Source organism: Pinus tabuliformis, chromosome 5_1 (genome assembly GCF_031772625.1).
Source record: "Pinus tabuliformis cultivar Carrire ecotype Pingquan chromosome 5_1, CPIR1, whole genome shotgun sequence".
NCBI classification, from domain to species: domain Eukaryota; kingdom Viridiplantae; phylum Streptophyta; class Pinopsida; order Pinales; family Pinaceae; genus Pinus; species Pinus tabuliformis.
In genome coordinates this window covers 244,830,736-244,857,971 of record NC_142305.1, presented here as the reverse complement: position 1 = coordinate 244,857,971, position 27,236 = coordinate 244,830,736, and the positions used below count along the sequence as shown (strand labels likewise).

The following is a 27,236-nucleotide window of genomic DNA, read 5'->3' as shown; positions in this document are numbered from 1 at the left end:
GGTAACAAGCTAAAGTGACTTGCATAACAAGACATATTACTTCACGAATAAGGAATGAAGCCTTCCATTGGTATCATCGATCTATCTCTTGCCAGTTCACATTGTATTGAAGGTTTCCCCCTCAAAGTGGGTTGGTTAGCACCTGTTGACCACTCTGTGCCAACTACCCTATAGCAGCATACATTTTTTTCAAAGCATTCCACCATTTTCGAGCAGTCAGACCAGTATTGCACGAAATTTTTGGGTCTTGCTATGCAACTTTCTGGGTACTAGAGTGTTGCAAATCGAACTTCTTGTGTGTGAGTGACAAATGAGGTCGAGTTGCTCCAATATATAGGCTTCTTGTGAGGTCAAATTCCCCTGTTTGAGGCCGACTTGTCCTTCCTTGTGGCCGATTTGGTGGAGGCCTAGAAGACCCAAAATACAATCAAATAAATTTCTTCTTTGACAAATAAATCCCAAGAAGGGTCTATTACAATATGACATGGACAAGGACACTTGACATAAACCCTAGGAGACTTCAATGGAGGCTTTGACCTAAAAACAATTGACCCAAGCATGAAACCCATGCTTTAATAAGTCAATTTATTTAATAATAAAATTTCTTTTTCTTTCTTTTGATAAATACATTTTATTATGACTCAAGTACAATTATGAAGACCGACACTAGTTACATTTTTCAACACTCCCTCTTAACTAGGGAGGTATTCATAATTACATATATATAGAGGTACATGGAAGATCTCCAAAATGAACTACGAAGAGTTTTAGCACATTCAATGTTGCGGACTAGAAACCTGACCAAGGTATTGTATCCAGGTGGGATTAATATGGATAAAATCTTTCAGCCAATCTAGGTACCAATAGGCTTACTTACTAACCATCAACCCAGGGATCTAGGTGTGTATCCAAGGTCACAGCTCCAAGACCAACGCCACCCTCCCTCTTCAGGATCTAGACATCAACACATAGGTAGGCCTGGTGTCCTCCCAAGCATCCACCATTAGATGCTTCATTTCTCCCTAATAAACTAGATATATCCATTTGTCCAAGCATGCTTCCCAAGTGTTCATCCTTCTTTATGGAGAGATTTACCTGTTCAACCACAAACCCCAATCAGCAATAAACTTTCAAATATACTTATACAAGTAAACACAAACCTTCGAGGATCTTAATCATCTTGTGCCACTTATTTATATTCAAATATTCAGAAGTTTTTCTTCATTCATTTCTTTAGTAGCACCAAGACATCCTCTATTCATTCTTCGATTTCTTCTATAGGGTATCCATCATGATTATCATAATATGCCCTCCCTCTCAATTGGGTAGATGTATTATTTTCTTCTAACCATGCTCCCTCTCAACTTAGAGAGATCAACTACTTCTTACAGTATCAAGTGCATCTTGATCATCATTATCCTTAGAGCTTCCTTCATCATGCTCATACAGACATCTTCATTATCTTGAATATTGTGTACCTGCAAAACTTTAATAACAAGTACAACCAAATACATATATAGAAGCATAAGTTAACTATATCAAAGTTATGTCAATATAATGGAAGCATAGTGGGACTAGGCTTGAAAGGAGATAGTGGGGCACCAGATCCAGGAGGTCGAGGAGTATGAGACTCCAGTGTGCTGAATTGGGCAGGGTCCTTGAGGAGTCCACCTCATGGATTAATACCTTGCTACGAGGGCCATCAGTATTCAGTTGTAGGATGGATCAGTGCCAGTTGATGTAGTCCGATGCCAGAGTGATAGTTGCAGAGATTAGTAGAAGTCAGATGTTGGGGAGCATAGTGCAAAGTTGGCACAATGCAGCATCAGTAGCAACACACATTCCTTCAGTGAAGTGAAAATACTAGCAACAGTCAGAGACTCAAGTGACAGATGCATCATACTAATCATAGTTGATTCGGTATTTAGGATGCTTTTCAATTGCAGATGTTGCAGTTGCAGAAGCAACAGATGAGAGAACATTGCAATGCAGATGCAGTGTTGGCAGCAGTATGGCAGTGTCAGCAACAGCACAAATGCAGTGTATATCAAAGTTGCGCAATGGTTGGTGGGCAGTATGGCCAGACATCAACAGTGTGATAAGAGATGATGCATAGACAGGGTGTTGTCACAGGATGTGCAGTAAAGCACTAGAAAACATTCCTAGCTAAGAGGAAGTGTTATTTTTTGTAGCATCGGGTGTGTTCTACGTTAGTTTTTGGTAGCATCGGAGGTGCTCCACCCTTGAAAATTGGTGGAGAGGCTAAGGCACATGAGTTCTAAAGAACCCATAAACCGTTTGATGAAATTCCACCTGGATTGTATTTTATTAAAATAATTAATATTTTTAATGGGGTTCTTAAGTCTAAACTTAGGAAAATTAAAATATTAATGGGTATTAATCAAAACATGGGTGAGAATGATCTAGAAGGCAGATCTTAGTCGTTGTTTAGAGACTCAATAGGAAAAGTATAAGAAGGAGGCTAGGGGTTCATTTAGAGACGCACTAAGAGATTGAGGAAATCGATTTTCTGAGGTGAGAAGTTCTCAGGAGGAAAATCGATTGGGAAGATCTTGCAGCAGAGGGGAAGTGAGATTCCAAGAGGAGGACTTTCTGAAGAATACAAGGCAGAGAAAGGACAGAAGACGTCCAAAGGAGGGCTGACGCTGGCCTACGGAGTGTTGACGCAGAGGCAGTGCAGTCAGTGAGGGGAAGTCAGTTTTCTGCAGAGGGAATTCGAAGTTTAGGTCCCAGAAGCCAGGGTGTGAGATTGGAGGCAGGAAAGTCGAATCCTCAGCCAGCAAAAGATCCAGAGCAGAGAGATAGCGTAATACCCAGGAGGGGTGACACAGAAGCTGCCCAGGTGACGCAGTTTGACGCAGAGGCCATCAAAAGGTGACGCGAAGCCTCCCAGAGCTAAGGATCAGTCACTAATTCTCCAATGACACGGTGAGATTATTTCACCGGTCTTTTGTCTGGTATTTTCTCTGTAAAGGATTGCTAGTTGAAGCATCCTAGATTTGTATTCAGAATTTTCTCCTGCATAATAATAAACCCTCACAGTTGTTGCACTAGTTTTCCCGCACTGGGTTTTTTCGGGGACTATTTTGTCCAAAAATAACTGTGTCCTATGTATCTTGTTCTTTGCTCAGTTTTCTGTTTCATGTAATCAAGTTTAAGTAGTGTAGGTTGCAGAAGTAATTTTCTTCAGTATTCAGAAGAATAACTTGATGAATGTAATTAAAACCAAGTAGGTGAAGTAGATACAGATTTTCTACAGTAGGGGTTCCTTGGAGTAGGAGTTTTCACATTCTAGCCTTGAAATTTTGTGGAGAGGCTAGAATACATGAGATCTCAAAAGCCTAGAAATCGTTTCTGGAAATTCTGCCTAGAAATTACTTAATTAGATTATTATTCAAGTTTTAAATATTTCCTACGTCTAAACTTAAGGAATATGACTAATTAATCATAATTTATTAAGTCAAGGTATGGATGTTCTAGAAACTCACACGGATCGACTTCGAGTTAATCCTAGCCATCGATTAAGATCTAATCTTGTTCGTTAAAGTCTCAACAAAGGATTATAAGAAATCGATGGGCACTTGGAGAATATACTTGAGCAGTTTGATTTCTTGGCAGATCAATTTCCTGACTAGCAGTAGTCAGTTGTCGGAGATGAGTCAGAGATCGAAGTAATGAGAGAGGGGCGGGGGCAGTGAGGCCGGAGGAAGGATTCCAGTTCCAGTGAGTGCATTTGCAGAGAGGCAAGTGAGCCATAGTGAGGTTGACGCAGAGCAGCGATGTAGCCTCTAGAGGCAATTTCGAATCTATTGGGGAGAGCCGAGTTTCAATGCCAAAAGTTGGGCAGAGGTTCCAGAGGCCAAGGGAGACATTTTCCCAGATAGCAACATACCAAACAGCTTGAAGAGAAGCTGGTTCGAGCGGAGTGCAAAAGTGTCTCTGTTAGGGTGACACAGTAGCTGCGCTAGGGTGACGCAGTAGCTATGTTAGAGTGACGCAGTAGCTACGCAGAGCCAGTATGGACAGCTCAATTTGAGCTGAGGTCAGAGTCTGGATTTGCCTGTGGAGTGAGGAAATTTCTCACTAGATTTTTCTTGCCAGTTCTTCTTTGTACAATTGCAAGTTTCGGCATCCAGTTGTACTCAGATTATTTCACTATTGCTTAATATTAAAACCCTCAGTTGTTGCACCGGCTTTCCCAAGTTGGGTTTTTCCAGGGACATTGGTCCAAAAATAACTATCATTTTGTGTGTGTGTGTGCTAGTATTTCTTCCAGCGTTTATTTCTTCCGCAATTTATTTGTGAATTGATTCAGTATTTGTGAATTTATTTCTTCCGCAATGTGATTGATTCAGTATTTGCTGTAGCAAACAGTAAATAAATTGTTAAAAATTAATTTAACAATTAGGAGAGTTATTTCCAGTTGCTGCAATAGAATTCGGGTTTCGAGATCTTCACAATACCAAGAAGCAATTGACTAAGAGTAGGGATGACCTAATAATGTAGATGACCATACCTCATATGCCATAGCTCAATGGGACTTATTTCCATATGAACCAAAGCTTGAGGAGATGGTGTAATGACTCTAATAAGGCTTCCTTCACGAACTCCAATAACCCTCGCTTTATCAATGCTAGAGTCTTTGCCCCAAACCAATACTTTTCCATTAAAAAAAGCAACTCTTTCCCCTTTATCTTCTAAACAAGAAATAGAAAGCAAATTCTTTTTCAAACCTGGAACATATAGAATGTTGTTGAGGTGCGGCTTCGATCCATTTTCTAGCTTCAACGATGTTGATCCCAGGCCTCTAACAGCATAGCTTTTGTTGTCACCCAATTCCACTGCATGAGAATATGGTTCCTTCAATAGTGTATGAAGTTGTTTATTTTCTCCTGTCATGTGCCTTCATGCTCCACTATTAATGATCCATGCATTGTCAGCATTAAGAGAACCTGTAAGGGCAGCCAAGAATCCTTGACTTTTGAACTTGTTGAATAAGTAGTAGATTCTTCCAGTAGTGTTGATACCCATATTTATGTAGTTCATCAAAGAGGGAGAATCCATGCCAACAAAGTGATCTTCGACTTTTCTTGACCTTAGCTCTGAAACCATGTTGGAAAATCAATACAAATAAATTAGGGTTTGATTCTCCTTACTTGATAATTACTTGTGAGTTGTGTTGGCTTCTTTTATTTCTTTATTATCTTACCATGCATCAATCAATTACCATATTATGTGTGTACGAAGATCACAAAACAAGGGACACAATATGTAGGCACTATGCCAGGGCAAAACCCCCCTCGAGGGGAAATCCCAATCAAAAATTTTCTTCCTTTCAATAGCATTCTTTTGAGACTCTTCACCCTAGGCAAAGACCAAACCTTCCCTCCACACCAAGTCAGCCTCCCAGTTCTTTGACCTCTTTCCAGCAACACTTCCTTCCTAGCTACATCGACTATGCAGCAACTTTCGGCATCAGGAGGCAGCAGAACTTGGAAGACTTCAATCTCCCAAAGTAGCGCACGAAACAGAGAGGGAGAGGCACCAAAAGTTTGATTTTCTTCTTCTCCTTATACTCCACCCAACTCACACTTCCTTTTGCTTCCTTAGACCCACTTCACACTTCTCCACCTTCTTTTGAGATATCGAACTAGCTTGAAATGAGATGCTCCAAATGAATTCGACTTGCTTCTATATATAGGCTTCACATGAGGTCGAATTAGTGTCCTTAGGCCAACTTGGTGTGGAGGATACATAAAACATATTTGACTCAATAGTAAACATTTTTACATGATTCCAAAGCCCAAGAAGGGTCTCTTTGAATGTACAATGACTCTATAAACTCAATATTAATCCTAGGAGTCCACAATGGGGACTTTGACTAATATAATGATGACCCAAGCATGAAACCCATGCTTTAATAAGTCATTGATACAATAATAATAAAAAATATCTTTATTCTTTTGACAAGGACGTTTCATGATGATTCAAATACATTAATGAAGACCAAAGCTAGTTGCATTTTCCAACATGCAGAGCCCATGAAGGGTTGTCTCATATAGGCACATGATGGCGGACAATAAGGTCTCTAAAATACTAATATCTTTGAGCCTCTAGAACAAAGCCTCTCAAGGATAGAGTCGAATGCTTTCCAAAAACTAAGTTGCACTGAAACAGATACGGGGTTTGAAATGGATACGGCAAATTTTCAAAAATTCCGAATACGATACGACAAGGAAACGGAATATATATATAAGAATTTCATATCGCCATTCATCTTTTAGAATCTAGATTCTATATATAAAAATACATAATCATCATCATGAATTCAACATAAACAAATCATCATCATCAATTTAGCATAAACATTGTCATCATTGAAGCCACAAAACTTATAGCTTGTTGGTTTTAATGTAAAAATACACAAGAGGTATTTTCTAATAATAATTTATTATATATAAAAATGTATAAGTGATGTAGAATGTTAAAATGACGACCCGCATATATACTAGACAGGTGTCCCTCCACGATTGGGCATGTATTTTAGACATGCCTTTTCACTTAACTTGATGACTATTTAACATAATCATTATTTGATTATTTATCATTTACATTATTTATATTTATTTTATTTTGTTATGAATTATATTCATAACATTGCCTTCCTCTTCAAAAAGCTTTGTCCTCAAAGCTTATTACTAACCTGCTTTGTCCTCAAGCTTATTGCTGATCTTTTTCTTCATGTTGCACTTGTTATCTCGACATATGTAATTCGTCATTGGTATGTATAGTTCGTCAATGGTATTCTCCTTTTTTTAATCTTTTTTTAATTAAATAATAATAATAATAATAATTTAAATTTAAATTTATTTATTTTTATAAATTAAATATATATATGAAATAAAAAAGTTTGAATAACGCATTTCCTCTAAACAATATAGCATCAATCAAAGAGATGACCATGCTCATTCCATTACTTGTTCCTCATCGTTACCCTTGGCATGTGGAGCGAGTCCCCCATTTATTTTTTTCAGATGAAAAAAAACAAAACTTTCATTCCATGGACAAAGTTTTACAATAACATGAGGAAGTCTCTAGCAAAAAAGAAACAAGATAGCCAAAATATTATTGTGCTCCAATTACATAAACATTCTCTGTCTGAAGATCACAATAACCAAAATATCTGCTATCCAGATGTAAATAAGAGTCAAAACCAAAAAAAAACATCCCAACTTGTATGAAAGATATGGGAATAGTGCATACCCAAGGGGAACAAAGATCTCCAAGAACCGACATCGAGACCGTCTATTAGCAGCAGAAAAGAGGAGCTAAAACTCAAAGAAACTAACTCCATGACTATGCCCCAAGCAAAAACTTTCAAAGAACAAGAACCAGGGCAAAGGGTGAGGCCACGCTTGGATAGAGCGTCAGCCTCCATATTTTGTTCCCGTAAAACACGTTGAAAAGAAACCGCCGAAAAAGAGGCGATGAGTTCAAGGTGGGCAATTGCATTTGGCTAGGGTTAGGGTTGTTACGAAGAATCGAGATAGCCACGTCGGCCGAGCAATTGCCGGAAAGGTTGTCTTCATGTTTTCTTGCTCCCTCTCGCACTGTCTCTTATCAGCGCTTCGCGGTTGAATAGTTCCAAGACCCTGGGGATATTATTATGTGTCTTCTCTTCTACCTTTCTCTTTTTCAACCATGACTCCATTTCCTCTGTAAGTGATAACTTGATAGTTCATTCTCTCATTATAACGGATAAGTTGTTACCCTTTTACCTTTTAGTGGTTAGTGTGTGGTTCATCACTACAATGGGTAATATGCTTTGCAGAGATAAGACTTGAGGATTCCTCATAAAAATGGAATTCGGCTGGCAAAAAGCAGAGTGGAGAATCCTTTACTGTAAATGGAGTTCGGTCGGCAGCAGACTATTGAGCGACAGCAAAAGTGGAAATTATCAATTACAGTTTCATTATTGAACCGGCTGTATATAAATTCTCCACCCGGTGTAATCTGCATATATCGATGCAATTATATGCCCCAATACTTTGAACCAAGTATATGTATACCAATCCAATTAGACGTCCATGGTGTATCGATGCAACTGTAACACACCATTTGGTCGGGACCACGATGCTTTGACGGTGGAGGAAATAGTGAGGAACCACCTGTGTGCATACATTGATGCACGATTTTATAGCTCAGACAATGCATTAGGCTCTTGTAATCAGACAATGCTCTCAAAAGACCTAAGTTCGGTATTCTCGCTGTCATGAAAAAACATTCAGTAACAAAAGAATATATGGTTTGTCTTTCATTATGTGTGGAATTAGAGATAACAGAATCAGAAGCATGGTTACTGTTGGAACTCAAGACACGTCGTTCCTCTTGTCCTCGTTTAAATTGCCTGAAACTTTCAGCACGTAAATAGTTCCCTCTATCCACCCAAGCTACATTCTCTTCAGATGATGCATGAAGTGTTGTCAAACTCTGAAAATCAAGACAACAGCTGTGCAGGATATAATTTGGATCAAACAAGGTCATTTTTTTTAAATCTTCTAGAAATGGTTCACAAGGCTTTAGCATAACAGCACTGAGATTCACAAACATGCTAGCAATGGCACATTTAAGAAGATTTATATTGATTCCTACCCTTGCTGCATTTTTATCAATGACTTCCGCCAAGTAGTCAAGAAACTTTTCATGCTTATTTGAATTCTTTAAGAGATGGTACAAAACATTATGGAGGCCTTCATATAACTTGATGCATAAGCGTCTTTATCGTAGTGAATGTCGACTGCAAATCTGCCCAACAGCGAATCTCTGCTTGAGAAAAGCATTGGTGCCCAACATTGTGTTCTTCTCTTGTAAACACATCAAGTAAAGTGTAAAAATTTCTGTTTTCCCACCCCGGTTTTCAGTTTCTCCTTATTTCTCCCATGTAGTTAAATGCCCATTCCCATAACCATACATTTAACAGACTGAAAAAAATAAATATTGCTGAAAACACAAATTCTGGAAATTTTTCAGAATGCTGGAAATTGCAGAATTAAAAATCAGCAATTAAAAACAGCCATTAAAACACATTAAAACACTGATATTTTTGGTCAACTTGACCCTGGAAAAACCCCCTACAATTCTTGGGGAAAACCAGTTTGAGAGCTCTTCTTTATTTCTGAAAATTGTCTTTTTACAGTGAGAATTATTCAGCAAAAAATCAGCAAGCAAATTTACAACTTATCTCATTTCCCGTGCCTCACAGCAATCTGGAAATTACAGCAAACAGGACAGCAATAAATGCTGTACGACCTCCGTTTTGTGTGCAGAAAAATCAGCAAACTGCTCCTCGATTTTTGTGCAAAAATCTGCCTTTCACTATGTGCTGAATCAGCTGTACAAATCTGCTCAACTGCTGCCTTGGAATGTGTGCCAAGCTGTTGTCTCCTTCTCCTTCCTGCTCAGAAATCTCTCTTGCTCTCTTGCTCTCCTTCTCCCAATCTGCTCATGAAAGAATGAATGACCTTTTCCTCCTTTTCCTCCTTTAATATAACTCCAAGTGACTTTTGGGTGATCTCTAAATCCAATGGCTGAAATAGATTTAGATCAATGGTTGAGATTAAATGCTCATTTAAATCTCACTTTCTATTTTTTAATTCACCCCACTTTAATAAAGACCCACTTAGTCATTTATTTCCAAAGTCACTTTTCCTTTCTAATTTTTCATTGACTTTATAAAAGTCACCTTAAAATTAGACTTAATAACTTTATCACTTAAAGTCACTTTTAAATTAGATTTAACTTTATAAAATTATAAAGTCACTTTAGGAGAAAAATTAAATTCTTTTGGACACTTTTCCCTAGGCCAAAGATCAAAGCCTAAGGGAACCACCTGTCCTCCGGTACCAAATTTCAACACTCCCTCTTACCGAGGAAGGTGTTCCTCACCACACCCATCTTGTCTCTGAAGTAGACATGCTTGCCCCGTGGTAAGGCTTTGGTAAGGATATCTGCAACCTGCTCATCAGTGGAAATATACTCAAGCTTCACAGCTCCCTTCTGAACATAGTCTCTGATGAAATGATATCTAATCCTGATATGCTTTGACCTGTCATGAAATACTGGATTCTCCGTGAGTTTAATGCAACTCTGATTATCACAGTAAATCACTGAAGGTCTCAACGGCTGACCAAATAAGCCAAACAACATCTTGCGAAGCCAGATGGCCTCACAACTAGCTAGACTGGCTGCCATATACTCTGTTTCCGCTGAACTCAGTGCTACTGACTGCTGCTTCCGGCTGAACCATGACACTACTGCTGAACCCAACCCAAAACAACACCCTGAAGTGCTCTTCCTATCAGAAGCACAACCTGCCCAATCAGAATCAGTGTATCCTGCCATCTCACTCCATCTCCCTGCCTGTAGTCCATACCATAATCCACTGTCCCCTGCAAGTACCGCAAAATGTGTTTTGCAGCCACCCAGTGAACCTTCCTAGGCTCACACATAAACTGACTCATCGTGTTGACTGCAAAACAGATATCTGGTCTAGTGTTGACCAAATACATCAAGGAACCAATCAGCTGCCTGTACAATGTGGGATCCACCAACTCGGAATCCGAAGCATGAAGCTTCTTCCAGTTGGTGATCATCGGTGTCGACATGGGTCTACAATCCTCCATGTGGAATCTGCTAAGGATGTCCACAATATACTTCCCCTGCCCCAGGAAGAAATGCCCCTCCTCCTGCCACACCTCCAAACCCAAAAAGTAATGCATCAAGCCGATGTCTTTCATCTCAAACTTCGCCGCAAGATCTCTCTTGCAGTGCTCTATGAGTCTCTCTGCACCCGTAATGATCAAGTCATCCACATACAGCACCAGAATGAGAGGCTCCTCACCAATCACAATAAAGTAAAGGTTCGGATCTGCCTCACTCTTTGTGAAACCCATCCCCTGCAAGTATGCATCTATCCTGGAGTACCAAGCTCTGGGAGCTTGCTTCAGGCCATAAAGGGCCTTCTTCAATCTGCACACATGGGACTCCTTCCCATGCACCTCAAAGCACTGTGGCTGCTCAATGTACACCTCCTCCTGTATGAAGCCATTGAGAAATGCGGTCTTCACATCCATCTGGTGGATCTTCCAACCCATCTCTGCTGCTATCGATATAATGGAGCGGATCGAAGTATATCGAGCCACGGGAGCGAAGGTCTCCTCATAATCAACTCCCTCTACCTGGGAGAACCCTCTAGCCACAAACCTCGCTTTGAATTTCTCAATGCTGCCATCTGCAGCATGCTTTGCCTTGTAAAGCCATCTGGAAGTAACCACGGATTTGCCCTCAGGCCTCGGCACCACCTCCCAAACATCATTCTTCATGATAGAAGAATACTCCTCCTGCATGGCCTCTCTCCAGACCTGCTGGCTAGCTGCCTCCTCATAGCTAGAAGGCTCAGAGTCAAGGATGCTGGTAACCATCGCCATATAACTACAAAACCTCTCAGGTGGTCTACTCTCTCTGACCGGCCTCTTCGGCTCAGCAACAGATGTGGCATCTCTCAAGGTGTCCTGAAGCCACTTGGGCTTCCTCTTCCCTGAGCGCACTTCTTCCACCGGAGAATGAAACTCCTCCTCCTCATCATCATCAGTAGCCTGAACTCCTGACTGTCTGTCTGTTGTCCTCCTGCCTGCACCTGAACCTGTAGAAGTTGAGGTACCGTGTGAACTGTCCATCAGTGGACTCCCTAGTGAACTGCTCTGTGAACTGCTCTGCATGCTGCCCGGAGCACCACCCCTCTGGCTCGATGAGCCACTGCTCACTGACGGACCTGACATCCTCATAGATGTACCTCCGGATCCTCCTGATCCCTGCCCACTGGATCCCTGCGACTGACTCAACTGCTGCTGAGGGTCTGGCTGATCCAGATACTCTAACTCCCGTGACCTCCTAAAGGCCCTGTCCTCCTCGAACTTCACATCCCGTCTGACAACAACTCTCCTCTGTGCAGGAATGTAAATCCGAAAGGCCTTTGAGGTCTCACTGTAGCCCACAAAGATACCCTTCTCTGCGGTGGGCTCTAGTTTGGTCCTCTTCTCCTTGGGTATATAGGAGTATGTGATGCATCCAAAGATATGAAGATGACCAAGATCAGGCTTCTTCCCAGAGAAAGCCTCCTCCGGAGTCATGTGCCCCAAGGCACGATGCGGACTCCTGTTCTGCAAGTAAACAGTTGTGTTGCAGGCCTCTGCCCACAAGAACAATGGCAACCCCTGATCATGTAACATAGCTTTGGCAACCTCTATGATGGATCTGTTCTTCCTCTCCGCAACCCCGTTCTGCTGGGGGTTGTAAGGAACAGTGAACTCCCTCCTAATGCCTGCCTCCGCACAATAGTCAACAAACTCTCCAAGGGTGTACTCTCCTCCATTGTCCGACCTCAAGGACTTGATCTTTCGGCCTGTCTGTGTCTCCACAAGAGCTCTGAACTCCTGAAACCGCTTGAAGACCTCACTCTTGGTCTTCAAGAAATAAATCCAGGTCCTCCTGGAGTGATCATCAATGAATAAAACATAGTACTCATACCCACTCAAGGAAACATGAGACATCCGACCGCTCACATCGGAATGAATCAAATCAAGTATCCCCGTCGCTCTGCTGTCACTGCTGGGAAAAGGGGATTTGGCAAATTTGCCCATCGCACAACCTCTGCAAGTATCAAAGTGATCAGTACTGAAATCTGGCACACCTGTAGTGATCTCCCGCAATGTCCTCAAGGCTCCATGATACATATGTCCCATCCTGCGGTGCCAAATCTCACACAGCTCAGAACTGCTAGCTCTGCTGTCGGTACTACTGCTCAATGCCAAAAGGGGCTGAAATGCAAACTTGTACACCTTTGCATGGCGTACACCTATCACTCTAGCTGAATCAGCTGGAGTGTCCCTGGGATACATCAACACCTGTCCTCCCCTGAACAGTACGTCATATCCTCTGTCCTCCAAAGCTGAGACGGATATGAGGTTCTTCCTCATCCCTGGCACATAAAGAACCTCTGACACCTTCAAGGGAGGTTTGGACTCCCTCTGAAATGTCACTGTCCCCACCCCGACTGCTCTAACAACTCTATCATCACCGAGTACTACCTCAATATCAGTGCCACTCTCTGAAAGCTCTGAGAAGTACTCACGGACTCCTGTCATGTGACGTGAAGCCCCACTGTCCACATACCAAATACCTGTAGATGCTCCGCTAATCGAGGGAAAAGCATGCTCCCTCTGAACCTGTGTAGCAGGTGATCCTGCACTAGAGGACTCACACGTAGTGAACGCAAACTCTCGGTCAAAACGACCAGCAAAGTCCTCAATCTCTGCTGAAGCTGCCACGTCCTGGTTCTTCCCCTTCTTCTTCTTCTTCTCCGGACACACAACTGCATAGTGTCCCATCTTTTGACAATTCCAACACTTCACCTTGGAATAGTCCTTCTGTGTGTTCCCCTGTTTACCTTTACCTTTGCCTTTGCCCTCACCACTGCTTGTGGAAGCCTGCTTCTTCCCTTTGCCTTTCTTGCCTCCTGCCACCAGTGCTACGTCCTCATCCTGCTCAACTGGCTTGGCTGCCCCAAGCTGTCCTTTCCTGATCTCTGTCTGAATACAATCATCCCAAAACCTCTCCCATGTGGGAAGGGTCTCACGTGCACAAACCCCATCAGCAAAGTTCAACCATGAACGGGGGAGGCCATTCACTGCAATACGCACCAACTCAGTGGATGGAATGGCCTCTCCAATCGCTGCCAACTCATCTCTCACATTGGTAATCTTTGTGAGATATCCAGCTGCACTATCATTACCCATCTTAATGTTCTTCAGCTTTTCCTTCAGGACCATCTTCCGGTTCTCATTGGTACTCTGGTAGAGATTGGACAATGCTGTCCACATCTCATAGGCATTGCTCTTTCCTCTCACATGAGGAATGCAATGGTCTTTGATTCCGTCTAGAATCAGCCTCTTACCCTTATTGTTCTTCTTTTTATACTCAGCCAACTGAGTAACATCAGTAGGCACAACAACAGGGTTCTGTGCGGTATGCACCATGATATCCCAGACTTCTGCCTCCTCAAAGATACTCTGCATTCTCTCCTTCCAAACGCTGTAATTTATATGCCCATCCAGCCTATCCTCCACCCTCAATCCCAATGACATCCTGCTGTCCTAAAACTGAAAAATAGCACTGCTGTAGTAAAGATAAAACTGCTGTTTATGAAAAAATCAGCTTGCTGGAATTTTCTGAGTGAAAAATCAGCAACTGTAATTTTTCCTTTTTGCTGTCCCAAACTGCCCTTCAGCACTCAAGCTCTGATACCATGTAAAAATTTCTGTTTTCCCACCCCGGTTTTCAGTTTCTCCTTATTTCTCCCATGTAGTTAAATGCCCATTCCCATAACCATACATTTAACAGACTGAAAAAAATAAATATTGTTGAAAACACAAATTCTGGAAATTTTTCAGAATGCTGGAAATTGCAGAATTAAAAATCAGCAATTAAAAACAGCCATTAAAACACATTAAAACACTGATATTTTTGGTCAACTTGACCCTGGAAAAACCCCCTACAATTCTTGGGGAAAACTAGTTTGAGAGCTCTTCTTTATTTCTGAAAATTGTCTTTTTACAGTGAGAATTATTCAGCAAAAAATCAGCAAGCAAATTTACAACTTATCTCCTTTCCCGTGCCTCACAGCAATCTGGAAATTACAGCAAACAGGACAGCAATAAATGCTGTACGACCTCCGTTTTGTGTGCAGAAAAATCAGCAAACTGCTCCTCGATTTTTGTGCAAAAATCTGCCTTTCACTATGTGCTGAATCAGCTGTACAAATCTGCTCAACTGCTGCCTTGGAATGTGTGCCAAGCTGTTGTCTCCTTCTCCTTCCTGCTCAGAAATCTCTCTTGCTCTCTTGCTCTCCTTCTCCCAATCTGCTCATGAAAGAATGAATGACCTTTTCCTCCTTTTCCTCCTTTAATATAACTCCAAGTGACTTTTGGGTGATCTCTAAATCCAATGGCTGAAATAGATTTAGATCAATGGTTGAGATTAAATGCTCATTTAAATCTCACTTTCTATTTTTTAATTCACCCCACTTTAATAAAGACCCACTTAGTCATTTATTTCCAAAGTCACTTTTCCTTTCTAATTTTTCATTGACTTTATAAAAGTCACTTTAAAATTAGACTTAATAACTTTATCACTTAAAGTCACTTTTAAATTAGATTTAACTTTATAAAATTATAAAGTCACTTTAGGAGAAAAATTAAATTCTTTTGGACACTTTTCCCTAGGCCAAAGATCAAAGCCTAAGGGAACCACCTGTCCTCCGGTACTAAATTTCAACATAAAGCACTGACATGGAAAAAAGGCCCCAGTATACTTTCAACTTCAATGAGTCGACCGTCCATAACATTGCCTTTGCATATCCAAGATGGATGATTGTCCAGATATTTTGCACAAACAGGAATATCAATCAGTGTTTATAGGGCTCTCAAGGGCTTCTGAAAGTCTTGAAGGGGTGAAGCCATATCCCTCGTGGTTAGTTTCAAATCTTCAAAAAGTTGATTTAATATAGGATCCAAACTATCTTCTACAAAATCCCTCAAAAAAGTCATCTAGAAACCCAGGAGGGGTTGTAATTATGGGAACACTGCTCCCACCAAATGTAGCAAAATCTATGGAGGCTTCAAAAAGGAACAGATCCAAGAGAGGTGACTTCTGCTCTGCAGGTTGAGGAAACATATCTGGGTTTCCCAAAACAATTCCACTGTATGAAAGAGACAACTGTCTTGCATGGTTTACAATTTCTTCCATTTTCAAGATTAATGCTTTATCCTTCATTGAAGGCAGTCACTACAACTCTTCTTGTGCTCTTCTATAGCATTGGACTAGATACTGGAAAGAGGGCTCAAGGCCAGGAGTGGATAACCTGTCTATCAAAACTCTCTCCATTATGTCCATGTACAAAATTAAGGGTCTACCTTCACTCAGTAATTCAGCTGCTCTCTGTTCCAAATATACCATTGGGGAACTTGGTTTCTTCCAGTTCCCAACTTTACATGAAATATATGACGTAGTGTAATATCATCCCCTTCACCATAAATGGCATTGTTTCTTCCACTTTTACTGTGTGAATTCATCTCATTCTCTCCATTATCAAAAGTAGCCATTTCCACTTCATTTTCATCATCATAACGAGTAATCTTTGCATCTTCATCATCAACAACTGCATTTACATCCTCAAATTCATTTCCTCCACTTCTTATCTCTTCATTCATTTCATTTTCCTCTTCATCACCATAATCAGAATAAACCATTTTCACTTCCCTTTTAGCATCAGAATCAGTGATCTTCACATCTTCATGTTCATTATCATCATTCTGATCAAAATCTTTTTTTCCTGCTTCACCTTGTTTCTTTTCTTCATTGTCACAATCATCTTTCTTATTATTGATTTCCTTTAGACATGCTTTAACTTCTGCATATGATTTTTCCCATTGTTGGAGTTTTTCTTGAATTTTACTAAATTGCTCAATGAATTCAAGACGTAAACGTAATGGCATATTGTGTGGCAAACAATGTTCAAAGACTCGCATGGTTATATTGTGAGGCGAATAACTTTCAAAGTCTTGCATGGCTCTGATATCACTGAAGCAACCAATCTTATAGCTTGTTGGCTTTAATGTAAAAATACATAAGAGGTATTTTGTAATAATAATTTATTATATGTAAAAATATATAGTGATGTAGAATGTTACAATGAGGACCCGCATATATACTAGGCAGGTGTCCCTTCACAATTGGGCATGTCTTTTAGACATGCCTTTTCACATAACTTGATGACTATTTAGCATAATCATATTATAACATTTAACATATTATCATCATCATTCGTAATGTAATCAGAAACAATGTTTTAAGACTCCGACTCCAACTCCAACTCGGCCGAGGATCGACTCTGACTCCGACTCCGAAACGGTAATGACTCGGCCGGCTCGATTTCAATGACTCGGTCGTTGTAAAAAATACATTAAATATTTATTTTTTTTATTAAAAAACATAATTTTAAATATTTTAAACATAATTTTATTGATTTTTATTCATGTTTCCAAACACACAGCATTATAATATAGATGGAAGACAACATATGATCAAAGTAGGCTCATGAACCAATCCACTATATCAAAATGGTACCCAATGGCAATACATAGTCAACTGTCATACATGATCAAAGACTCAAAACAAAATACAAATAACCAAGGAGGCTAGAAATGGCCTCTACAACAAAAGTAAATTGTGATGGTGACCAGACTGCAATACTAGTTCTACTGGCTAGTAGCTACTGCCAGAGGAGCCAAGATCATCTCGACCAATCTCTGGATCATCATCATCAGAGTCAGACAAGGGGCCCCATGGCTCCTCATCATCATCATCGTCTCCAAATGCAACTGTAGAAGTGGTACCAGTACCACTAGCAGGCTGTGCAGCAGATGCAAGCTGAGATAGAGTAGATATGCGGCTGCGCTTCTGTCGTGGCTGAGCAGAGGAAGCACCTACAACTGGAGTCCTTGCTGGTTGTGAGACTGAGGCTGGTGGATTGGGATCTGCATTCAACTGAACAGGTTGAAGTTGAACAACATGTTCAAGTTCATCAAGATCCTCATCAGGATCAAACTCTGGTGGACGACTCTCCACTACCCAATCTGATGTTGGATCAATGTCTTCCAACACAATGGGATCTGAATCAGGTCTTTTGTTCAGCAATTGGTTTCGTCTGAGCCGAAGGTTGTATTGGACAAAAACTAGATCATTCAACCGTTTTTTATCCAAACGGTTTCTCTTCTTTGTGTGAATCCTCTCAAAGACAGACCAATTGCGCTCACACCCAGATGCACTGCAAGTTTGACTCAAAATACGAATTGCAAACCTTTGCAATTGAGGGCACTGGCCACCAAAGGCCTCCCACCATTGTGTTGCAAAAAACATAGGAGTGTAATGAATTATGAGTTAGATGAAGGCTGAAGCTCAACAAAATTACAAATTATATCTAACTTTCAAATTATAAATGATTTTACAAACTTTAATAAAAAAAGTAAAACTGTAAAACCATTAAGAAATTGAAAATTGAAATTTTTGTTTACCTGGCTCATCTGCTTCTCTTGCAATCTTTGCTAGGTTCTTCCCAAAGGTACCTGTTGCATTGCTGAAGGATGTGACCTGTTGATGTATCTCCAGCTGATCAGACTTCGATGGGATCATGCGTTCAATGCAATCAACCAGTCCATCTCTGACCTCCCCCCTCAAAGCTCCTGACTCCTTAGCTTTATAATGATACCGTGGGTTCAAAAAATACCCAGCTGCATGTATAGGGCGATGGAGTTGATTGTTCCATCTTTCATCAATGATTGCCCAAATGGGCCCATACTTTGCCACTCTATCCTTGTATGTTGTCTTTATTTGCTCCTTTGCTTGATCCATAGCCTCATAAATGAAGCCCATAGCCAACCTTTCCCCATCCACCAACCGCAACACCTTAACTAGTGGCTCAACAAGCTTCACAATCTCTACTGCCTTTCTCCAAAAAGTTTCTTCATGGACTTTCCTTTTCAATTCTTTGCCTTTTGGTTTGTTAGACCAATTGCTTTGATTCCATTCATCACTGGAAAACATCTTTTGCAAGTTTCTATGTTGGGAAAGCATAGATTGCAATGTCAAAAAATGTGTAGCAAATCTAGTGATGGCAGGCCTAATAATATCCTTGCCTCCAGTGTGTTTCCTCATGAGACTCAAAACCAGTGTATGATTGTAGATAAATTTTGTTATGCTTTTGGCATGATCTACAGTGTTTCTGACCCAATCTAATTTTCCAATATCCTCAAGCATGAGGTCTATGCAATGTGCAGCGCATGGGGTCCAAAAGATGGTCTTGTGTTTTTCCTCTAACAGTTTACCAGCAAGAACATAGTTAGAGGCATTATCTGTGATGATTTGAACAACATTAGCCACCCCCACCTCCTCAATAACCTGATCCAATAGCTGAAACAACAAGTGGCCATCTTTTACCTTATCAGATGCATCCACTGATTTTAAAAACATGGTTCCCTGTGGGCAGAAGACAAGAAAGTTTATGATGGTACGGTTTCTTTGATCAGTCCATCCATCTGACATGATGGTACACCCTGTTCTTGCCCATGAGTCCCTGAACTCTTGCAAATACTCATTAATGGATTGAATTTCTTGCTGCAAATGAAACCCCCTTAGCTCTTGCATAGTAGGGCCTTTGAAGCCTTTTCCAGCAGCATGTATGGCATCAAACATAGGCTCATAATATGGTGAACGAGCAGCATTAAAGGGGATATCAGCATCATACCACCATCTAGCTATGTAGTCACAAGCAGTCTCCCTCAATTCTTTCTTCCAATGGTCATCTAAAGTGGGCTGAATTTGACCTTTACTAACTTCAGGACCATGTGCATCTGATGGAGAGGAGGGAGTGAAATAACTTTTGATAGTCACATCACCCTTTGTCAAATTCATTCTACCCTTTCCCTTATCTTGAACAGAACCAAAAGAGGGAGGAACATAACGGAAAGGGTTGGATGCCTCAGTTTGAGGGATAGAGGAAGAACCCGCAAAATCATAGTGGGGGTTGGTAGCCATCATTTTTGTATCTCCCTCTTCCTCCCAATTTCAGCCTGTATCTCTTTTTGCCTAGCCTTATCTTCTTTAAATTTCTCAAAGCTGGCCAACAAATTCTTTCTAATCTCCCCAATGTCTGATGAGGTACATGGGGTAATTTGGCCTCTAATCCCTGCCAAGTGTTGTTTCAGCCTATTAATGCCCCCAGGACCTTCCTTAATTTTCCTATGGCAAAATTTGTAATGCATCTGACTATCAACCATTTCAACATATGCTCAAGCAGGATCTTTTGCTCTAGGTGCCATTTTTTGACTAGGAAAACAATCTGAAAATGAAAAAAAAAAAAAATTGATTCAATGTTCATTTATTTGACAAAAAACACTCTCTAAGCTTTCTTGATATGCACCTAAAATTTACTAAGCAAAAACAGATTTATAGAGGTGGAAAAAAATACCTCCAGGCACAAACTGCCTCCTCAAGCTTGCTCCAAGAATCAGCTCCTCAATGCTGCTCCAAATGGCTGCCCAAGAAGCTCCTCACTCCAGCTACAATGCTCCTCCAAGACTCCTCACTGCTGCTCCAAAACAAGCTCAAGAACTGCTCACTAATTCTCAAAGAAGACTCTCACTCAAATGCATAAGACTGCTATGAGTGAATGAGAGCATTTGGGTGTCTTAAATAGGGTTTGGGAGGGGGAAATGGACCCCAAAAGCATTTAACAAATTACTATTACCCTTTGGAATCCATAAACTGCATTTAACTTTGTCAAAAATTACCAAAAAAGTGAATTTTTTTTATCATTTACGCTGCCCAGCCGTCCCAACAGTGACTCGGCCGAGTCATAACGGACCCGGCCGGGTTGACCGAGTCACATATGACTCGGCCGAGTCATATGTGACTCGGTCAACCGGACCGGTTAGCTCGCCGAGTCACTCCCCAGGCCATTGACTCGGTTCGACTCGACCGAGTCGGAGTCGATTCGGCCGTTTTGTAAAACAGTGATCAGAAATGCCACAGCCTTTGTGCTTTCGAGTCCAACTCCTTCAAAGAATGTGTCATGCATGGCAGATGGTATCTATCTTCCTTGCATGGCAATTAAAAGGCCCATGGAATCATTGAGACCAAGCTGACGTTGAGAAGATTAAAATGTTCAAATAGCTCTTGACGGAATATGACTATATGCAGGCAAAAGATTGGCTAGAGAAGATTTGTAATATTGGAGGGATTTATGAAATCAAGAGCAAAATCAATGACTATTAACAAAACCTTAACCAAATTGAAAATTAATCACTCAAATAAATCTATTTACAAAGACATTCATCAAGCCCTTCTGTTTGCTTTTTTTAACATCTATCTCTTTGAGTAGTAAGAATCCTTTATAAATATATGATGTGTTGTTGTTTCTAAAAGATTTAGAAGAGACATTATGAAACTATGTTTATAGTGAGTTTATTTGCAAATTTGATTTCTTCATTTTTATTATTTATTTATGGCAATACATATTTTCACGCTTTTTAACATTTTAAGGGTGGATTCTGGAATCCGATCACAATTTTTGTAGATTTGTTTCCGGAAATCCAAAAACGGATCCAAAAAAATTAAAACCCTTGGAAACATATCCAATTCCAAATCAGAATTTTTTGCTTTTTTGAAACGGCACAAAAATGTTTTCAAGGCATTTTGGACAAGGATCATATCCATTTCTGTTTCAAAAACGGGGATCCACATTTCGGGCAAATTCTTCAAGCGTTTTCCGTAACTTGGTCTAAAAGTGCACAAAACAATGGTAAAATTTCAAGGGTGATGTTGCACTTCTTGATGAAGGTTTGAAGTGTAAGGATCAGATCAATGGTCCAACGTGAAATTCATACTCCAATCTATCATCTAGCTTTAAGTTGCCTTCACTCTAGCTCCCTAGAGAGGTTCAAATGGTGTACCTTGGCATAGAGTTTATAAAGTGTGTGGCCTACCATGATTGTCTTTTAGTTGTTGAGATTGGCAATAGAGCTTGATTTGTTGATCAAGTGAATAGTGTTATGTGACCAAGATCATGGAAAACCCATTCAAACCACATGGTTAAATAAAGCCTCCAAATGATTATCCATAGCGTTAAGACATTGCTTGAAGAGTTCTACCTGGAACCCTTACTCATACATAACTTTGCTAGTGTTCATCATCCAGACAACCTCCCACACATCTTAGTAGGAGAATATGTATCATGAAGTAGGGGGAGAAATGACCTAGATTAGTAGCTACCCAAGGAGAAGGGAGTGGCAAGGGAAGATGGTGTGCCTAAAGTTTTTAGGCCAGCAAATGAAGGAAGCACTTAACTCATATCTCATCTAGGAGATAACAAGATGTTTGTTGTGGTGAAGGCAACAACAATAGGAAGCCTTAATAAGGGGGTATGAAGGGTGAGTGTAAGTGAAGGCATATCAAAACTGACTATGGAGGAGTTTGCATTCATTGTCATACCACTGGTTCATGGGGCGGGATCTAAATTTTAGTAAGATGAGGTCGATCTAGTGTAGTGGAGGTAGGATTGAGAAGTAACTTTACAAATAGTGAATAAATGACAAGTGTGTTTGACAATAGGAAAATCGAGATATGAGAATTGGGACAGTATCTGGTAAAGATGGGAAGTAAAATATCAAGATTACCCTCATCAAGGAGAAAAGTGATTTGAGATAGACTAGGAGGGAAGTGGGGGCATTCGAGAGAGGGGGGTGTTAGCCTAAAGAGAGAAACATAGAAGAGCATGATCAGCGAACGTGATGGAAGTCACCAAGAAATGGTGGATGAAAGGGAGTAGGAGCTAACTGAAAAAAACATAATCCAGTAAACTCACCCCTCAACAGCAACGTAGACAAATGAAGAAATGAGATTTCAAGAAGCAGGGGAGATCGTTTAGTGTTAATAGTCCATGGGATTCACCAAGTTGCAACAGGTGTCTGCCATACTTGTAAGAGGCCCTAATGCATCAACAGATAAGATAAAGATAAAGATATTAATGTCCAACAGATGACCATAAAAGTAGGTCAATGAAATTGTGTTGAGTACAATGATTCCAAAACAGGAGTGTTGAAGTGGCTCTTATACAAAAAGCAGGAAATGAAAGAGCATTCTAATCTCAACCCTAGAAAGCCAACTCCAAATAATGAAAAGGAAGTCTAGGAAGAGTTCAGAAACACAAGGAACGGAGATGGGAGTGGGATTTGATTACAAGAATGTGGGACAGCAATTGTTTTACTTCGACGGATAAAACAATACAAATGATTAACTCTGCACAACTTTTAACTCATGGTAATATAAGTACTTCCACCATCTGAAAACACTTGATATTAAACATGCTATTCCATCAACGCATTTCTTTGGTCATGAAAAAGTTTGAATTTTTCATTTGGTGTTGATTTTCCAGCTGTCGGAGTTTAATTGACTGTCTTCAAAAATTCGCGCTACTACTCTAGTTGTCAACGCAATTTTAAATTTTCAAAACTACAATAACACTGACACTGTCATTGTCAGTGCTTTAACCCTATTTGTTACAAATTCGCGCTGACACTCTCGTTGTCAGCGCTTTTAAAAAATTACAGACTAAACAATGTGATAATCGTTGGCTTCACGGGGATGTTGTTGATCATGAACGGCAGCAAGAACCCCATAAACCAAAGGCCTGATCCATTGCGTTGATCCCAACTCAACAACTGCAACTTGCAACCTGCACTTATTCTATAATTGAAAACCACACAGTGCTTACTGCAAATTGAAAACTGAAATTGAAAAACTCACTGCTAAAAAAACAAACTGAAATTCATGCTTGCCCTAGCAAGCTTATTACACACAATCCTACTTTAACCTGCTAAATAACTATCAGATCAAGTGACACAAAAATGCCAATCCAATCAAGCAGCTACTCAAATAATGTAGCTCCTTGATTGTGCTCTTTTCCTTGCTCCACATCAGTAGATTTCCTTCTCTTAATCTTAGCTTAATGATTCAAAAGAGACTAAAAAAGGATCCTCAAATGCCTACAAATTGATCTCACAACAATGTAAAAGACTATCACTTTGATGTGTAATCCCTTCGACTACATATTTGTTTCCATTCATCTCAATCTGATGGTTGTCATAACGAGGCTAAAAATCTTCATATGGCAGTTGCAATGGAATACTTTATGATAAAGAAAATATCTCTGGTGGCTTTTGAGAATTAGCATCCTTACAACCATCATTTTCAAAATCCATGTAAGTTAATAGTTGTGAATCTGAACTGACAAAACTCGAGCTTTGATACCTGGTTTTCCCATATTGTCCTTTCATGCCTCTGTTAATAAGGCTCGTCCTCTAGTGGAGTCTTTGAATTTAATTTTAAGCTTGATTGGAATCACCAGGTGAATTATACACAACTTGCTTATGTCTGAAAATTGTTCACCACCAGCAATCAGATTTGGATCTTGTCATTCTTCCAGGGAAAATTTCACCTTCGCTCCACGACAATGACACCAAAATGTTATCACTCAGAAATTTCCCTAGGTGTGGAAGGAAATAATTGAGGTAACATCAAAGCGCTTTAAGGTTGAAAGTTTGCCCCTCAACCCAAAGAGGGATCTCTCCCTAAACTCAGCTACCTAAGGTCACAATGGTAGAAGGGTTGCAAAAAGTCCTATGGCCAAATTTATTTAAGAAAAAACCTGCACAACTTTTCACTCATAATAATATAAGTACTTCCACCATCCGGAAACGCTTGAGATTAAACATGCTATTCCATCAACACATTTCTTTGGTCATGAAAAAGTTTGAATTTTGCATTTGGCGCTGATTTTCCAGCTGTCGGAGTTTAATTGTCTGTCTTCAGAAATTCGCATTGCTACTATGGTTGTCAGTGCAATTTTAAATTTTCAAAACTGCAATAACATTGACATTGTCGTTGTCAGCACTTTAACCCTGTTTATTTCAAATTCACACTGACACTCCCATTGTCGACGCTTTTAAAAAATTTCAGACTAAACAATGTGATAACATAAGGGAAGGCGCATAAACACTAAGCATCACAACTCATCACTTTAACAGAGGTCAAGGAGTTGAAGCCCGATTAACTTTTTTAATAGTAGCGAAGGTGTTCCAATGCACGGATTGAGTGTTAGATTCCTCCCTGAAGCAATACAAAGACAATCTAGGGAAGCAGCCAGTCAACTTTTGAAGTATTGGCACGGACTGTCCACTGTTATTCCTCAGAAAGCCAGCGCAGCAAAGGTTTTTCGGTCACAATGGAAACTTAGAGCAAAGTTTTACAACTGAGACTGACATTTCGGATAACCTGTAATAGTGAAGTTGGAAAATTGAGACTGATGCATCTAGACGTTCAGCATTAGACAATGATTTGAAATTGTTGCTAGGTGTTAAACAATGAGTTATGATTAGAGCAGTAGAATTGGATAAATAGTAAAGCACTAGTTACTAAACATTGGTTCTGCAAATCAGAATTACATTGGTGGATTGGGCAATCAGCCCTAACTTATGTTATTTGTTAATAATCATATTGTTGTTGAATGATTTATTTGCTTTATGCTACTATTGAATGAATAATGCAAATGCACTACTGTTGCATAATCCTTCTGATTTATTAGAAATCCTAGCCAACATAAAAACCCTAAGGGCAAAAGATTACCCTAAGACATCGCAGGCACCAAGTGATAGATTGATAGCAATGTGTCCCAAACTGCAGATCGATGCAAACACGAAGTACTATTTCTACTTCCATGAGACCCCAATGACATTACCAATCCAAACTTCATATTAACAGATAGATTTGTAGCCAAATGATATCTTCTACGCCATAGTGACAAGCTCTCCATTCCAAGCAGCAGCACATCACTCAATCTAGCTCTATTTCCAGTTCTTCTAGATAGATATATATTTTGAGCTTCTCCATACAACCAATGATGTTAGGAGAGATGATTCCCATGGACCATGATGGATCTGCACCATTGGTATCATAGATTCTAGATCCACTTACCTTATAAATCTCTCTCCCAAATCATCTCGCCATATTCAGAGTTAGATTTCCATGATCTAGATTAGACTTGTTGAAGATGAATTTCATTAGCAAAATGATGAACACAATTCATATTATTGACTTTGACCAAGTCAGCCCCACATGTGTAAAAGCCACCTCCATCACATAAATATGACCTCGTTGAGCCTCATTTGGATCATCACATCACACATCAATTCAATTTGAAATTGCAGGAGTCTACTCACACGTGCGAAGGAGTCAAAGGATCCTTTTCTTATCCGCGTTGACCAGCATCTTTCTCTCTGTTGACTTGCGTTGACCTAGGATATTTGGCATCTGTTTGACCAAGGGTTTGACTATCTTGGAAGGTCAAAAATTGCAAGACTTTGACTCTGTTTGATAGAGTTTGGGCTGAGGAAAGAAGGTCGAATATTCTGTTGTGTTGACCGAATCTTTCACTCTCTACCTTGACCAAAATTTGGATTGTTTTCTGGGCATTGACAGTAGGGTTGAATGTTGACTTTGACCGAGCTTTTTCTATGGAATTGTAGACCGAATTTTGGCCCTTTGACCAAGCTGCGGGAAGCCAAAATTTGGCCCTTTGACCAGACTATTTACTAGTAATGGATTGTTGATATTTCTCTCATTTGACTGGATTTGACTTGGGAAAGTCAAAGGTTGACTTTGACTGTTTATGGATGTACAAATTGGATTATGTATCTCAGCTGAACATTGATTGAATATATTGAATATCTAAGAAGAAGAATTGATTTGGGTTTTCTTCCTTGTGGGGTTTTGCCCTGGTCTCTAACCAAAAATCTTTGTGTCTCATTGTGTTTGGCTATCTTCTATTGTGCATTATTGTTTATTGTTCTATCTATAATTGCATAACGGTTTTTGGGTGAATGAAACTGAATGCTACATTATTTAAGTAATTATAACAACATAGAACTTGAGAAAAATTAATATGGTATTAGAGCTCAAGTGAATATCATCCATTGGAGAATAGAGAATACACCCCTTTGAGACATTTCTCTTGTTGGTTGGTGATCAACTCCCTTGGACATGATGACTTCTTCCTACTTCAAGATTGAAGAGAAGTTGAATGATGCCTCCAACTTTGCAGCACGAAGAGCTAGATTAGATCTTACCCTTAAAGAGAATGATGTGATGGAGTGTGTGGAGGGCAAGGTAGTTGAACCCCTTGAGAATTCCAACGCCAATGTCAAATCCAAGTACAAGAAAGATGAGATCAAGGCTAAGAAGATCATCATTGATTCTCTCAGAGATCATCTCATCACTTATGTGTCCAAGCTGAAGAAGTCAAAGGAGATGTATGACAAATTAATTGGGATATATGAGGTCAACAATCTCAGCCACATTATTGCCTTGAAGAGTCAACTCTGTGACATCAAGATGTCAAAGTGAATCTATAACAGCCTTATTCATGAGAATCTCTCAAATAAGAGATCAACTCTCTCCATTGGAGAAATCATACCTTATAAAGAGCTGGT

General features: G+C 40.0%; 1 protein-coding gene and 1 pseudogene across 5 annotated transcripts in view; both read right to left on the bottom strand.

Moving 5' to 3' along the window:
- LOC149164329 (transcription factor TGA2.2-like) overlaps nucleotides 1-27,236 on the bottom strand; it is a 171,793-nt gene that overhangs the window by 30,165 nt on the left and 114,392 nt on the right. The window lies entirely within an intron of this gene.
- Nucleotides 8,053-27,236, bottom strand: part of LOC149164330 (putative ubiquitin conjugation factor E4) — a 56,356-nt pseudogene continuing 37,172 nt past the window's right edge.